Source organism: Schistocerca serialis, chromosome 2, assembly GCF_023864345.2.
Source record: "Schistocerca serialis cubense isolate TAMUIC-IGC-003099 chromosome 2, iqSchSeri2.2, whole genome shotgun sequence".
NCBI classification, from domain to species: domain Eukaryota; kingdom Metazoa; phylum Arthropoda; class Insecta; order Orthoptera; family Acrididae; genus Schistocerca; species Schistocerca serialis.
The window spans coordinates 440,620,881-440,635,089 of NC_064639.1; positions in this window are offsets into that span (position 1 = coordinate 440,620,881).

Sequence of the window (14,209 nt, forward strand, 5' to 3'; positions counted from 1 at the left end):
TGGTTGGCATCCCACGTCTCCAGACACGCCATCGTCCTGGAATCTGATTGACTGGAGTAGAATTGTCTTCAGTGATGAGTCCCGCTTTGAACCGAGCCACGACGACCATCGAAGACGTGTATGGAGACGCCCCAGACAGCGGTGACGTACCAAGCTGACTGTCGCCCGCCAAAGTTCTCGATAACAGGAGTTATGCCTGGGGTGCCATTCATTTCATAGCAGGGCCCTTTGATTGTCATCAGCTCCACCCATACAACACAGCGGTACATCGACGACATCATACGCCCAATTTTGTTGGCCATCGAGGCAAATCATCCAGGGCTTACATTTCAGCGACATAAGCCCCCACACACAGCAAGAGTTTCTACTGTTTGTCTTCGTACTTGCCAAACCCTATCTTGGCGAGCGAGGTCACCGTATCTCTCCTTAATTGAGAACATTTGGAACATTGTGGGCAGGACCACCCAACCAGCTCGGGATTTTGACGATTTAACGCGTCAATTGGACAGAATTTCGCAGGGCATACAACAACCCTGCCAATCAATGCCAAGCCGAATACCTACTTGGGTGAGGGTCAGATGTGGACAAATGTGTTACTGACTTGCTCAATTTGTGAAACTCTTTCTCTTGAATAAATCATCCAATTTTTCTGAAATTGTGATCATTTGTTTGTCTGTACATGCACTTCACATCTACCTATTTCCATTCCATTAAGAAAATATCTTCCTGGTGTGTCGGTGTTTTTGTCTTTGCTTGCATAAGTACGACGCTTCGAACACACATATGTCGTCAGCGGATCAGTAAATAATAATAAGGAAGATACAAGAACACATATTTACAACGCAATGGCAGTAACGATTTTGACATTGAGGGTAAGACGTGGTCTTTTACAGAAGCACTAGGACAAAAACTACGGTAACATAATTTCTACGAAAAGTCATAGAACTCTATAAGATGGACAAGAAAACTAATCATTAGATAAAACATAATTAAAAGTCTTAAAAAATTAGAAGAAAATAGGAACAAATGGGAAGATTACACAAAGAAAACGTACAAAAGAAGACTACCCAAGCAGGTACAAGAACATAGACCTTAAGTGCGGAGGGATGTTTGAAGATCTCGAAGAAGATGGGGGTAACTCTGTACATGAAACCGTACCAGGGGTTTAGCATAAACCGGAAACTAAAGAACAGGAAGAAGAAAACAAAAATTGTTTTAATATCTGTGCAAATAAAATGCTACAGTTATTGATCACATACCGCAGTTAAACATCATTCCATCACAATCCATTTATGTAGCTTAGACGTTACTGGAAATAGTTAAAATTTCCAGCTTTAGTGCCAAATTCTGTGTATTCAACCTATTTACTTTTTGATAATAATGAAAGTAGAATATAAGTTGCAAATGTCAGAGAACTGTTGACAAAAAAGTTCTTCCTCAGCGAAATATCACGCATGAAATTTTGATTTTGTAGTGTGAGGCGGTGCTGAAAGCCTACAGAACTCTACTGAATCACTGGAGTATACAATGTCTTCTAATACTTTAGCATATTATGTACCAGCTTCTTCGCTTATGAATCAGCTCCTTTATCCAGCCACTGACCAAAATTGAAATTTTATTGAAAAATCCCAATCGGTTATCGAACACTTGAAATTCTGAAATTGAGATTCACCATGTTGTTTAGCTTAAGATGTGCTCCATATATTGTTTAAATTGACGGTTCTTTGTCGGAAGATCGCTTATCGTAACTGTAGCAACAGCTGTAGCATCCCGCAGTTGTGCAGTTCAGGATTTAGTTCTAGGTAAAAAAGCATCTGAATAAATCATGTGAGGATTCTGGCGGCTTTCCATTCTATTCCTATAATCCTTACACAATGTTGAATTTTTAATCTTGATGATAAAGCCCTATTAAGCACATCTTTCTTACAGATACTGCATACTAATTACACTTATATAACGTGGTCTGTTTTATACCTAAACACTTTTATGCAGTACGGCATCTTGAACAGCAAGTCACGCGCAGTAAGAATGATTAAGTTGTCAGTGTTTTCTCATCGATGGCAAGTGGCTAGATAAGGGCAACCTAGCCGACAGGTGCCTAGCAGTTGATCGCTGAACTTGCCCCTGTATCAGAAATAACTAACCAGTCGTAACACTTTTCCTCCTGCGAGACGACGAATAGCAAAGCCACTGCTGCCGGCTTAGTCACACACCAGATGTGTACCCAGGGGCGTTGTTGCGTAACTGGTAACCCGTAAGCTGCACCTGTGTTGCTGGCAGCGTGCAACGCAGGCGCTCTTGTTTATGCACAGCTGAATCTGTAAAACCCAGGACAGATACTGGTACAGACAAATATACCATTAAAATACTAGTGAGGCTTAAGTCTTTACGATGTAACACGCTGTCCTACAGCTATGACAGTCTCCATCCGTTGGTAAACGATAGGAAGGCAGTTGATTCTCAACATGGAGGAGCAAAGTTCGAATTTCTGTGCGGCCATTCAGATTAAGATTTTATGTAGTTCTCCTGAATCACTTACAGTGAATTTTATGATGGTTCATTTGAAAACACCATAGACGATTTCCTGCTCGATTCGCATACAATTTGAGCTTATATTCGGTCTCATAATGTCCACACAACGTTGAGTATTAATCTAAAAGACGAAATAATCATGACAGTATCTGAGGCAGCACGTATACTCCAAATTTTGGGCACCAAAACTAATAACAACGTAACAATAAGTACTTGATGGAAATATTATGTCAATACACTGAGTTGCCCAAACAAATAATTATATATCGTTCGTCTGGAAAAAGGCACACGCAGAAATCAACAACAATAACATGCTGAATAATTAGGCAACGTAGGCTGCTACATCCAAGAGGGTTTTAACATCAAGGTGCCACTTACAGATGTGTTGCAATCTGTACGGAACAATTTTAAAAAAGCCTAAAAGGAAAATTTGAAGATGTCAAATAAAAGCAAAGGCCTCAGTGCAACCAACTATTTATGAACTCATCAGCACGACGATGACTCATCATATGAATTACTCGTATGAGGTTTAATTACAGGATTTTCATACAACACCTCCACTGCTTGAACTTAAGTTGTAGTGACAATTGCAACTGCGTCGACAAGGGAACAGGAAATGTAAATAGTTTTTTTTTTTTTCAGGAAGTAGCTGAGAGGGAGGTAGGATGTCTGCACATACTCTAATAAACTAGAAACAACTTTTCATTGCGTTAAACTCTCAAAATTTTTACGGATGTTTAATGAAAATTATTCAGAAACTGGTTAAATTCAGTACTTATGGTACTGAACTCCGAGAAAACTTATTTAGTTTTCTATCGGTGTTAAACAATCATTTTTCCTCAAATATTTGTAATCAGATTACTATCGATGCCTTGTGTAATTTACGTCATGTGTTCCAATTATGTATGAGGGCATGCGGAAAAGTAATTTTGTATGTCAAAAGTCTTAAAGCTTATTAAATAGAACAAACGTCATTAACATTCCACATCTTTATTCTTCATGTCTACGTACTTATTCTTCAACAAAGTCACTTTGGCGACGAACACATTTCTCCCAACGAGAGACCTGTTTGTTAACACCGTCACTTTAGAATATGTGACTTCGTTGACGGAGCCACAATCTCACCTCTGCCTGCACCGCTTCATCGCTATCAAAATGAACTCCTCGAAGGTGTTGTTTAAGTTTTGGAAAGAGATGAAAACGGGATGAGGCCAAGTAGGGACTGTATGAAGGATGATCAGTGACAGTGAGCCAAAGGCGTCGGTATATTGCAGATGTCACAGTGCTCATGCGTGGTCTGGCATTGTCATGCTGAAGCAAAGGATGCGCCATGTGTGTGGACGAACTCATCGAATTCGTGCTTTCAGTTTTATGAAGGTCTCTCACGCTCCGCCAAGTAACATTACTCACAGCTACGCTAGGCTCATTTCACAATTGTCGGCCAGCCCTTGAAACGGAGCCGTGTACACGGCGTGCCACCGAGGCGGTTTCACATTTATCCGGCGGCTGTTGCGTACGGCATGGCACGGTAGCTACTTTCATTTTGTCCTTCCCAGGCTCTCAGCACAGTCCAAGCGAAATGGAATGTGAGCAGATGCTAAAATAGGTTTTAGTATGTCGTCGATTAAAGAGAAGGAGAAGAAGAAACTGTTTCATTACATGGCGAGCTGTTGATAACCTGTAATCGGCGCATCATAATTCATTGGGTAACAACTGCAGGAACAGATGAAAAAAGTAATATAGAATTCCAAACTTTCAAAATAATTTTGGTAATTTATTGATATGTAATATTGTTAAAGAATAAATGACAATAAAAAATAAAAATTTAAACAAATTAAACTTTCTTGTTTGTAGATTAGCCAGTTGGTACGAAACAGAGGAATTTTCCGAAATTTCTGACAAATTTTGTGGATAAAAAGGTGGTCGTGAACGGTGCACGCCTAAATTGTCGCAGCACAGGGAGATCCAACTGCAGAAGCTGTCTGTTCATCGGTGGCGTTGTTGGCAGATTGAAGAACCTGGTAGAAGGAATGAACAGAGATTGACGAGCCTTGTGCCCATCCATGCTAAGAAACAGTTATAGTCACATCACTATTTCTTGATTCACTTCATCGTTTTTCAATGTTTACCAAGATCTGAAGCAGGCTTAGTTAAAATTCTGTTATCTCATATTCGTCAAATGCGTCTGAAGACGGACTAATGCCTCCGAAAGAAGGTTGATGCCGATCTGTCGTTTGTTTAAAAACGTTGGTCAGTTCCAGTTCCACAGAATCTAGTTTATGCTTTCTCTTCCTTTCGTCTTATTTCCTGGACTTATCGCCTTTCTTTCAGCGAAAGTCAATGTCACAATTAACATCAACAAGTTCTTCATTACCGATCGACATGCTCCTACCTAACACTTTTGCCTGAAAGACACAGAAACGAAAATGTGTTCGTGTACTTCACAAGCTCCATAAATGCGCAGAAACCAACTTGATAAGTAAACTATAACAAAAACTCAGTTTTTTTTCGGACATCTAACCAGCAGGTGCTCATTTACAGACCTTCACTACAGTTGCAGACTGGACATATCTTCTACAAGTAAACTAGTCAAATATATGCGTAAAAGTGTTTGATCTCTGCATAGCTAATGCATCCCCATGCCTACGAAAGTGCAGTGGGAAACAATTGCTCACAATTTCTTACTGAGAGTAAATTTTCCCCTCAAATGGATGTATTTCAACTATAAAGAATGTCCGTCCATTGTGTTGATAGCAGTGACAGATTCATTTGACCGAAATATGAATGTCGATATTGGAAGTTATGGATAGGATTGTTAATCAAACACGTTCAAAGCGTTCTACGTGGCCAAGAGAATTTTCAATTGCCGCCTTTCTGGAGTTCGAAGAGACGTAGAATGAGCCGTAGGAATACTGAGCAACAAATCAAGAATTTTTCGAAGACCTTTAAACTTGGGTCCAGTGTCACTTTGTGAGTGACAGAGATTGCTATGAAACTGAAGATCCATTATCGATAATTGTTCTTGAACAAGTTCAGACAGCTAGACAGGTACGTGAAGGAATTTTAGTAAATAATGTGAGGAACGCAATGATGTATTATTTTTTGAATATAGCTGGGTTTTAATCTGCTACTTTTCTAAAATATAATCCCCGGACAGACTGTTAATACTTGGTCCAAAGCAAAAACGTGTTTGAACATTGTCAATAACACACCTTTTGAAGTATTTGAACAACTTAGTTACCGTATACATTTTGTTTCCTTGTCGTCCAAGTTTTGAAATGATACGCTTAATTCATTGAATACATCAATCCACGTACTTTTTGTTGAATCATATCCTTGCAATATCTTAGAGTTTTGTCCCACAAAACTGGCCGTTCTTCCACTAATTAAATTAATCGCTCGATGTTTGTTTCCCAAGCTATGTGCATGCCTACGAGGTGATATATTTTTTGCTTATTTTTTCGATCGTCAGCCTTCTGACTAGTTTTGGTTTATGTGGCCCGCCGCCAATTCCTTTCAGAGTAGCACTTTCATCCTACGTCCTTATTATTTGCTGGATGGATTCCAATCTCTGTTCCTCTACTGTTTCATCCTCTACAGTTCCTTCTAGCACCATGGAACTTATTCCCTGACGTCTTAACAAATATCCTGTCATCCTATCCCTCCTTCTGGTCAGTGTTTTTCCATATATTCCTTTCCTCGCCGATTCTCCCTACAGCCTCCTCGTTCCTTACTTTATCAGTCCACTTAATTTTCGCCGGCCGCGGTGGTCTAGTGGTTCTAGGCGCGCAGTCCAGAACCGCGGGACTGCTATGGTCGCAGGTTCGAATCCTGCCTTGGGCATGGATGTGTGTGATGTCCTTAGGTTAGTTAGGTTTAAGTAGTTCTAAGTTCTAGGGGACTGATGACCACAGATGTTAAGTTCCATAGTGCTCAGAGCCATTTCTGAACTACTTAATTTTCAACATTCTTCTGTAGCACCATATCTCAAGTGCTTCGATTCTCTTCTGTTCCGGTTTTCCCACAGTTCATGTTTCACTGCCATGCAATGCTTGTTCCAAACGTACATTCTCAGAAACTTCTTCCTCCAGTCAAGGCTTATTTTTGATTCTAGTAGGCTTCTCTTAGCCAGGAATGCCCTTTTTGAGAGAGCTAGTCTATTTTTTAAGTCCTCCTTGCTCCGTGCGGCATGGGTTACTCTGCTACCTAGGTACATCTACATCTACATCTACATTTATACTCCGCAAGCCACCAAACGCTGTGTGGCGGAGGGCACTTTACGTGCCACTGTCATTACCTCCCTTTTCTGTTCCAGTCACGTATGGTTCGCGGGAAGAACGACTGTCTGAAAGCCTCCGTGCGCACTCGAATCTCTCTAATTTTATATTCGTGATCTCCTCGGGGGGTATAAGTAGGGGGAAGCAATATATTCGATACCTCATCCAGAAACGCGCCCTCTCGAAACCTGGACAGCAAGCTACACCGCGATGCAGAGCGCCTCTCTTGCAGAGTCTGCCACTTGAGTTTGCTAAACATCTCCGTAACGCTATCACGGTTACCAAATAGCCCTTTGACGAAACGTGCCGCTCTTCTTTGGATATTCTCTATCTCCTCCGTCAACCCGATCTGGTACGGATCCCACACTGATGAGCAATACTCAAGTATAGGTCGAACGAGTGTTTTGTAAGCCACCTCCTTTGTTGATGGACTACAATTTCTAAGCATTCTCCCAATGAATCTCAGCCTGGTACACGCCTAACCAACAATTAATTTTATATGATCATTCCACTTCAAATCGTTCCGCACGCATACTCCCAGATATTTTACAGAAGTAACTGCTACCAATGTTTGTTCCGCTATCATATAATCCTACAATAAAGGATCCTTCTTTCTATGTATTCGCAATACATTACATTTGACTATGTTAAGGGACAGTTGCCACTCCCTGCACCAAGTGCCTATCAACTGCAGATCTTCCTGCATTTCGCTAAAATTTTCTAATGCTGCAACTCCTCTGTATACTACAGCATCATCCGCGAAAAGCCGCATGGAACTTCCGACACTATCTACTAGGTCATTTATATATATTGTGAAAAGCAATGGTCCCATAACACTCCCCTGTGGCACGCCAGAGGTTACATTAACGTCTATAGACGTCTCTGCATTGATAACAACATGCTATGTTCTGTTTGCTAAAAACTCTTCAATCCACCCACACAGCTGGTCTGATATTCCGTAGGCTCTTACTTTGTTTATCAGGCGACAGTGCGGAACTGTATCGAACGCCTTCCGGAAGTCGAGGAAAATAGCATGTACCTGGGAGCCTGTATCTAATATTTTCTGGGTCTCATGAACAAATAAAGCGAGTTGGGTCTCACACGATCGCTGTTTCCGGAATCCATGTTGATTCCTACAGAGTAGATTCTGGGTTTCCAAAAACGACATGATACTCGAGCAAAAAACATGTTCTAAAATTCTACAACAGATCGACGTCAGAGATATAGGTCTATAGTTTTGCGCATCTGCTCGACGACCCTTCTTGAAGACTGGGACTACCTGTGCTCTTTTCCAATCATTTGGAACCTTCCGTTCCTCTAGATGCTTGCGGTACACGGCTGTTAGAAGGGGGGCAAGTTCTTTCGCGTACTCTGTGTAGAATCGAATTCGTATCCCGTCAGGTCCAGTGGACTTTCCTCTGTTGAGTGATTCCAGTTGCTTTTCTATTCCTTGAACACTTATTTCGATGTGAGCCATTTTTTCGTTTGTGCGAGGATTTAGAGAAGGAACTGCAGTGCGGTCTTCCTCTGTGAAACAGCTTTGGAAAAAGGTGTTTAGTATTTCAGCTTCCCGCGTGTCATCCTCTGTTTCAATGCCATCATCATCCCGGAGTATCTGGATATGCTGTTTCGAGCCACTTACTGATTTAACGTAAGACCAGAACTTCCTAGGATTTTCTGTCAAGTCGGTAAATAGAATTTTACTTTCGAATTCACTGAACGCTTCACGCATAGCCCTCCTTACGCTAACTTCGACATCGTTTCGCTTCTGTTTGTCTGAGAGGTTTTGGCTGCGTTTAAACTTGCAGTGAAGCTCTCTTTGCTTTCGCAGTAGTTTCCTAACTTTGTTGTTGAACCACGGTGGGTATTTCCCGTCCCTCACAGTTTTACTCGGCACGTACCTGTCTAAAACGCATTTTACGATTGCCTTGAACTTTTTCCATAAACACTCAACATTGTCAGTGTCAGAACAGAAATTTTCGTCTTGATCTGTTAGGTAGTCTGAAATCTGCCTTCTATATGATTACTGATTCCCTGTTCTGCACTTACAGAGACGAAAAGTTCGGGTCTGATGTTATCAGTAGGTCCAAGATGTTATCTCCACGAGTCGGTTCTCTGTTTAATTGCTCGAGGTAATTTTCGGATAGTGCACTCAGTATAATGTCACTCGATGCTCTGTCCCTACCACCTGTCCTAAACATCTGAGTGTCCCAGTCTATATCTGGTAAATTGCAATCTCCACCTAAGACTATACCATGCTGAGAAAATTTATGCGAAACGTATTCTGAATTTTCTCTCAGTTGTTCTGCCACTAATGCTGCTGAGTCGGGAGGTCGGTAAAAGGAGCCAATTATTAACCTAGCTTGGTTGTTGAGTGTAACCTCCACCCATAATAATTCACAAGAACTATCCACTTCTACTTCACTACAGGATAAACTACTACTAACAGCGACTAACACGCCACCACCGGTTGCATGCAATCTATCCTTTCTAAACACCGTCTGTGCCTTTGTAAAAATTTCGGCAGAATATCTCTGGCTTCAGCCAGCTTTCTGTACCTATAACGATTTCAGCTTCGGTGCTTTCTATCAGCGCTTGAAGTTCCGGTACTTTACCAATGTAGCTTCGACTTAAGACCACAGCAGTTGAGTCCCATAGTGCTCAGAGCCATTTGAACCATTTGAGCCAATGCAGCTTCGACAGTCTACAATTACAATACCGGTTGCTGCTTGGTCCCCGCATGTCCTGACTTTGCCCCGCACCCTTTGAGGCTGTTGCCCTTTCTGTACTTGCCCGAGGCCATCTAACCTAAAAAAACCGGCCGGTCCACGCCACACAACTCCTGCTACACACGCAGCCGCTTGCTGCGTGTAGTGGACTCCTGACCCATCCAGCGGAATTCCTCAACTTCATGTGCTCCGTGGTCACCAATCCTTATGTTAAGTTTCTCGGTGTTCTGATTTTTGCTAATTGTCGTTACTTTCACCTTCCTTCGATTTACTCTCAGTCCATATTCTGTACCCATTAGACTGTTCTTTCCACTCAGCAGAATCTGCAATTCTTCTTCACTTTCACTGAGGATAGCAATGTCACCAGCGAATCTTATCACTGATATGCTTCCACCTTGTACTTTAATTCTACTCTTGAACCTTTCTTTTACTTCCGACGTTGCCTCTTCAATGTATAGATTGAACAGAAGGTGAGAAAAACTACATCCCTGCCTGGCACCCTTTTTACTCCGAGCACTTCGTTCTTGGTCTTCCACTCTCATTACTTCCTCTTGGCTCGTGAGCATATTGTCTATTACCGTCTTTCCATAGAGTTATCCCCAGTTCTCTCAGAATTTCGGGCATCTTGCGCCATTTTATGTTGTCGAACGCATTTTTTAGTCGTCAAATTCTCTGAACGTGTCCTGATTTTTGTCTAGTCTTGCTTGCATTATCAACCGCAACGTCAGAATTGACCTTTCCTAAAGTTAAACTGATCGTCATCTAACACTTCCTCAATTTTCTTCTGGACATAATTCTTGTCAGCATCTTAGATGCATGATCTGTTAAGCTGATGGTACGATAATTGTGGCACTTGCCAGCTCTTGTAGTCTTCTGAATTGTGAGGATGATGTTTTTCCGAAAGTCAGATGGTATATCGCCACACTCATACGTTCTACACAGCAACGTGAATTGTCGTTTTGTTGCAACGTCTACCAATGACCTTAGAAATTATGATGGAATCTTATCTATCCCTTCTCCCTTATTTCATCTTCAGTCTTCCAAAGCTCTTTTAAATTCTGATTCTAATACTGGGTCCCCTATCTCCTCTATATCATCTCCTGCTTCTTCTCTATCACATTAGACAAATCTCCCCCTCATAGAGGCCTTCAGCGTACTCTTTCCACCTATCAGCTCTCTTGTCTGCATCTAACAGTGGAATTTCCATTGCACTCCTAATGTTACCATCCTTGCTTTTAATTTCATGGAAAGTTGGTTCGAATGGCTCTAAGTACTATGGGACTTAACATCTGAGACCATCACTCCCCTAGACTTATAACTACTTAAACCTAACTAACCTAAGGACATCACACACATCCATGCCCGAGACAGGATTCGAACCTGTGACCGTAGCAGCAGCGCGGTTCCGGACTGAAGCGCCTAGAACCGCTCGGTCACAGCGACCGTCCACGGAAAGTTGTTTTGGCTTTTCTATGTGCAGAGTCAGTCCTTCCGATAATCATTTCTTTTTCAATATTTCTAAATTTTCCATGCAGTCATTTTGTCTTAGCTTCCTTGCACTTCCTGTTTATTTCATACCTAAGCGACCTGTATTTCTATGTTCCTGAATTTCCCTGAATATTTTTGTACTTCCTTCTTTCATTGATTAACTGAAGTCTTTTTTTCTGTTACCCATGGTTTCTTCGCAGTTATCTTCTTTGTGCCTATGTTTTTCTTTCCAGCTTTTGTGAATGCCCTTTTTAAAGATGTCCATACTCTACAACTGAACTACTATGCTACTCATTATCGCAGTATCTATAGCATTGGAGAACTTCACGCGTAACTCTTCATTCCTCAGTACATCCGTATCGCACTTACGAAAACAAAAAGAAAGTCTTATTAAGCTTATCCATTACGTATGTTTCAGAACCCGTGACTGTTTATTCAGCTTAAATGCATAAAACTGCAAAAAGGAACTTTTTTTGAAATAGTTATTTATTCATTCCATGAACCTGTTCTCGAACAATTTCGGGCTCATCTTCAGATGGTTTTCCGGAAGTTACATAGGTATTTCAAGCATAATGCTGAGTGCTGGCTCTGTGACAAACAGATGGAACATGCTTTAACGGATTGCCATAAGTGTTGTTTACCTATCGATTTGGATTCAAAATTTAGTTTTGTTCTTACTGCGACATGGAATGAATAAGTAACTATTTCAACAACAAAAAAGTGACTGGTGGCGGTTTTGTGTATTTACAAACAGAAAGGAAAACTACAGTAGGATGAACGAACTGATGCCACGAAGGCTACCCTGCCCTTGCACGATTTTTTGCGCGTACACGTCATCTTCTGCTTCCCCAGGTGCGGAGGCGATAACGCCACGGAAAACAACAAGGGATGTGCAAGCTCCCTGCATGAAAAACACGACCACACCATAACACCACCGCCTCCGAATTTTACTGTTGGCACTACACACCCTGGCAGATGACGTTCACCGGGCATTCGCCATACCCACACCCTGCCATCGGGTCGTCACATTCTGTACCGTGATTCGTCACTCCACTGTGGTGTGGTACGCGTTCCCCTCTCTCTCCACATTACCTAATGGTCGAAATCCCTTGCCACAGTGATGCAAGGTTAGTCGGAGAACATCACATTGGACCACTATTGCTGATCTCCACTAACTTGCTCCCTACACCAATGAACTCTTTCTCGACGATGGCGTGATTGAAACGGGATGCATTTAACAGTCTGATTAAATCGCAGCGAAATGCTGCTGGCAGAGACACGCGTATCGGTAGCGGTTTCAAGGTCGGCAGCGACCTGCGTTGGAGTGAGATGTCTGTTCCTTTTTGCAACACAGTATGTTGCACTAATCGGTTCCACAACCACCTTCGTCAAACACCGTACTGTATGAACTGTCTAAGGCAATACAAAGCGTTCGTGCTGAGATTTCGATGCAGTTAACACGTCACGCCCTCTACACTTCCTTTTACTTTTATTGGTCAGGTGTTCCATAGCCATTGTCGATTCTTCCGTAGCAGTTGGCAGTGCTTCCTTAGCAAGTGGCAATTGTTCCTTAGCAATTGTCAAGCGGTGTACTAGGAGGGTAGCAGAAGACATTTACAAACTACCGTCCAGTACCCATGGCATCCATTTTTTAACTATTATAACACACTCTGAGCTCAAATGTAATGAGGCATCTTGAAGAGAGAACCACCTCCATGCCAACCAGCATGACTTCCGGAAACATCGACCATGCAAAAACCAACTCACTCTTTTCTTACATGACGGATCAAGGCAGTCGGGGAGATGTATTTCTTGACTTCCAAAAAGCGTTAGACTCAGTACCACACCCTTGATCGAAAGCACGATGGTATGGAGTATCAGATGAAATTTGTGAGTGGACTGAGAATTTCTTGGTAGGGAGGACGAAGCGTATTATCCTACACGAGGAGTCATCAGCAGATTTAGAAGTAATTTCTGTTGTGCGGTAGAGGAATGCATTGGGATGCTCGATGTTCATGTTGTATATAAATTATCTTAGTAATTTCTGTTGTGCCGTAGAGGAATGCATTGGGATGCTCGATGTTCATGTTGTATATAAATTATCTTACAGACAATATAAATTGTTACCTCAGATTTTTTGAAGCTGATGCAGTTATCTAAAATGAAAAATCTACCCAAATATTCAATCAGATCTTGATAAGAATTAAGTGTTGCAAATATTGATAACTTGCTTTAAATGTTCGGAAATGTAAACTTATCTACTCAGCAAAACTAAAAAAAGTAATATCATATGACTACAATACCAACGAGTCACAACTGCAATCGGTCAACTCACACAAATACATGGGCATAACAATGCAGTGGAACGGTCTCATAGATTTAATCGTAGGCAATACAGGTGGCAGACTTCGTTTCGTTTCATTGGTAGATTACTAGGGAAATATAGTCTGTTGTGTCTAAGAATCCTTCATACTCTGTTCGCTAGACAAACAAACAACTCTTATTAATGAGTTCAATTACAACAAGACAATTAAAATACGTTACTTTGATAGATGTGTCGCAAGCAAAGGGTGACATACAAAATAATCAGTCTTCTTCAGAAGAGGCAAACAAGTCTGTGTGATCCCTCCCGCCGGAGGTTCGAGTCCTCCCTCGGGCATGGGTGTGTGTGTGTTCTTAGCATAAGTTAGTTTAAGTAGTGTGTAAGTCTAGGGACCGATGATCTCAGCCGTTTGGTCCGTTAGGAATTCACACACATATGAACAAGTCTGTGCTACGTACAGATTACTCATGATAAAGGCTACGATGCGTCGGCTAACGAAGTGACTAAAGTAAGCTGCTATCGAAGTGGGGCACGGTGCTTATGTCCTCTTCGCCTAGAGGCCGCTGCTGTCGCGTTGTTGTCCTGGAGGCAGGTCGGTGAGCGTGCGATTGGCTGACCTCTTCTCACAGCCCTCTGTTCTCTGTCGTTTCCGACTGGCGTGCCGGCGCTGACTTTACGCCGTAACACAATCAATCTACAAACGAGGATGCTTATAAAATGCTCGTGCGAACCATCCTGAAATATTACTCAAATGTGTAGGACTCTTACCAAAAAGGAGTAAAGGAGGATATTGAATGTATACGGAGCAGGATAGCACGAATAGCCGCCATTTTGTCTTACCCACAGTGTCACGGAGATGC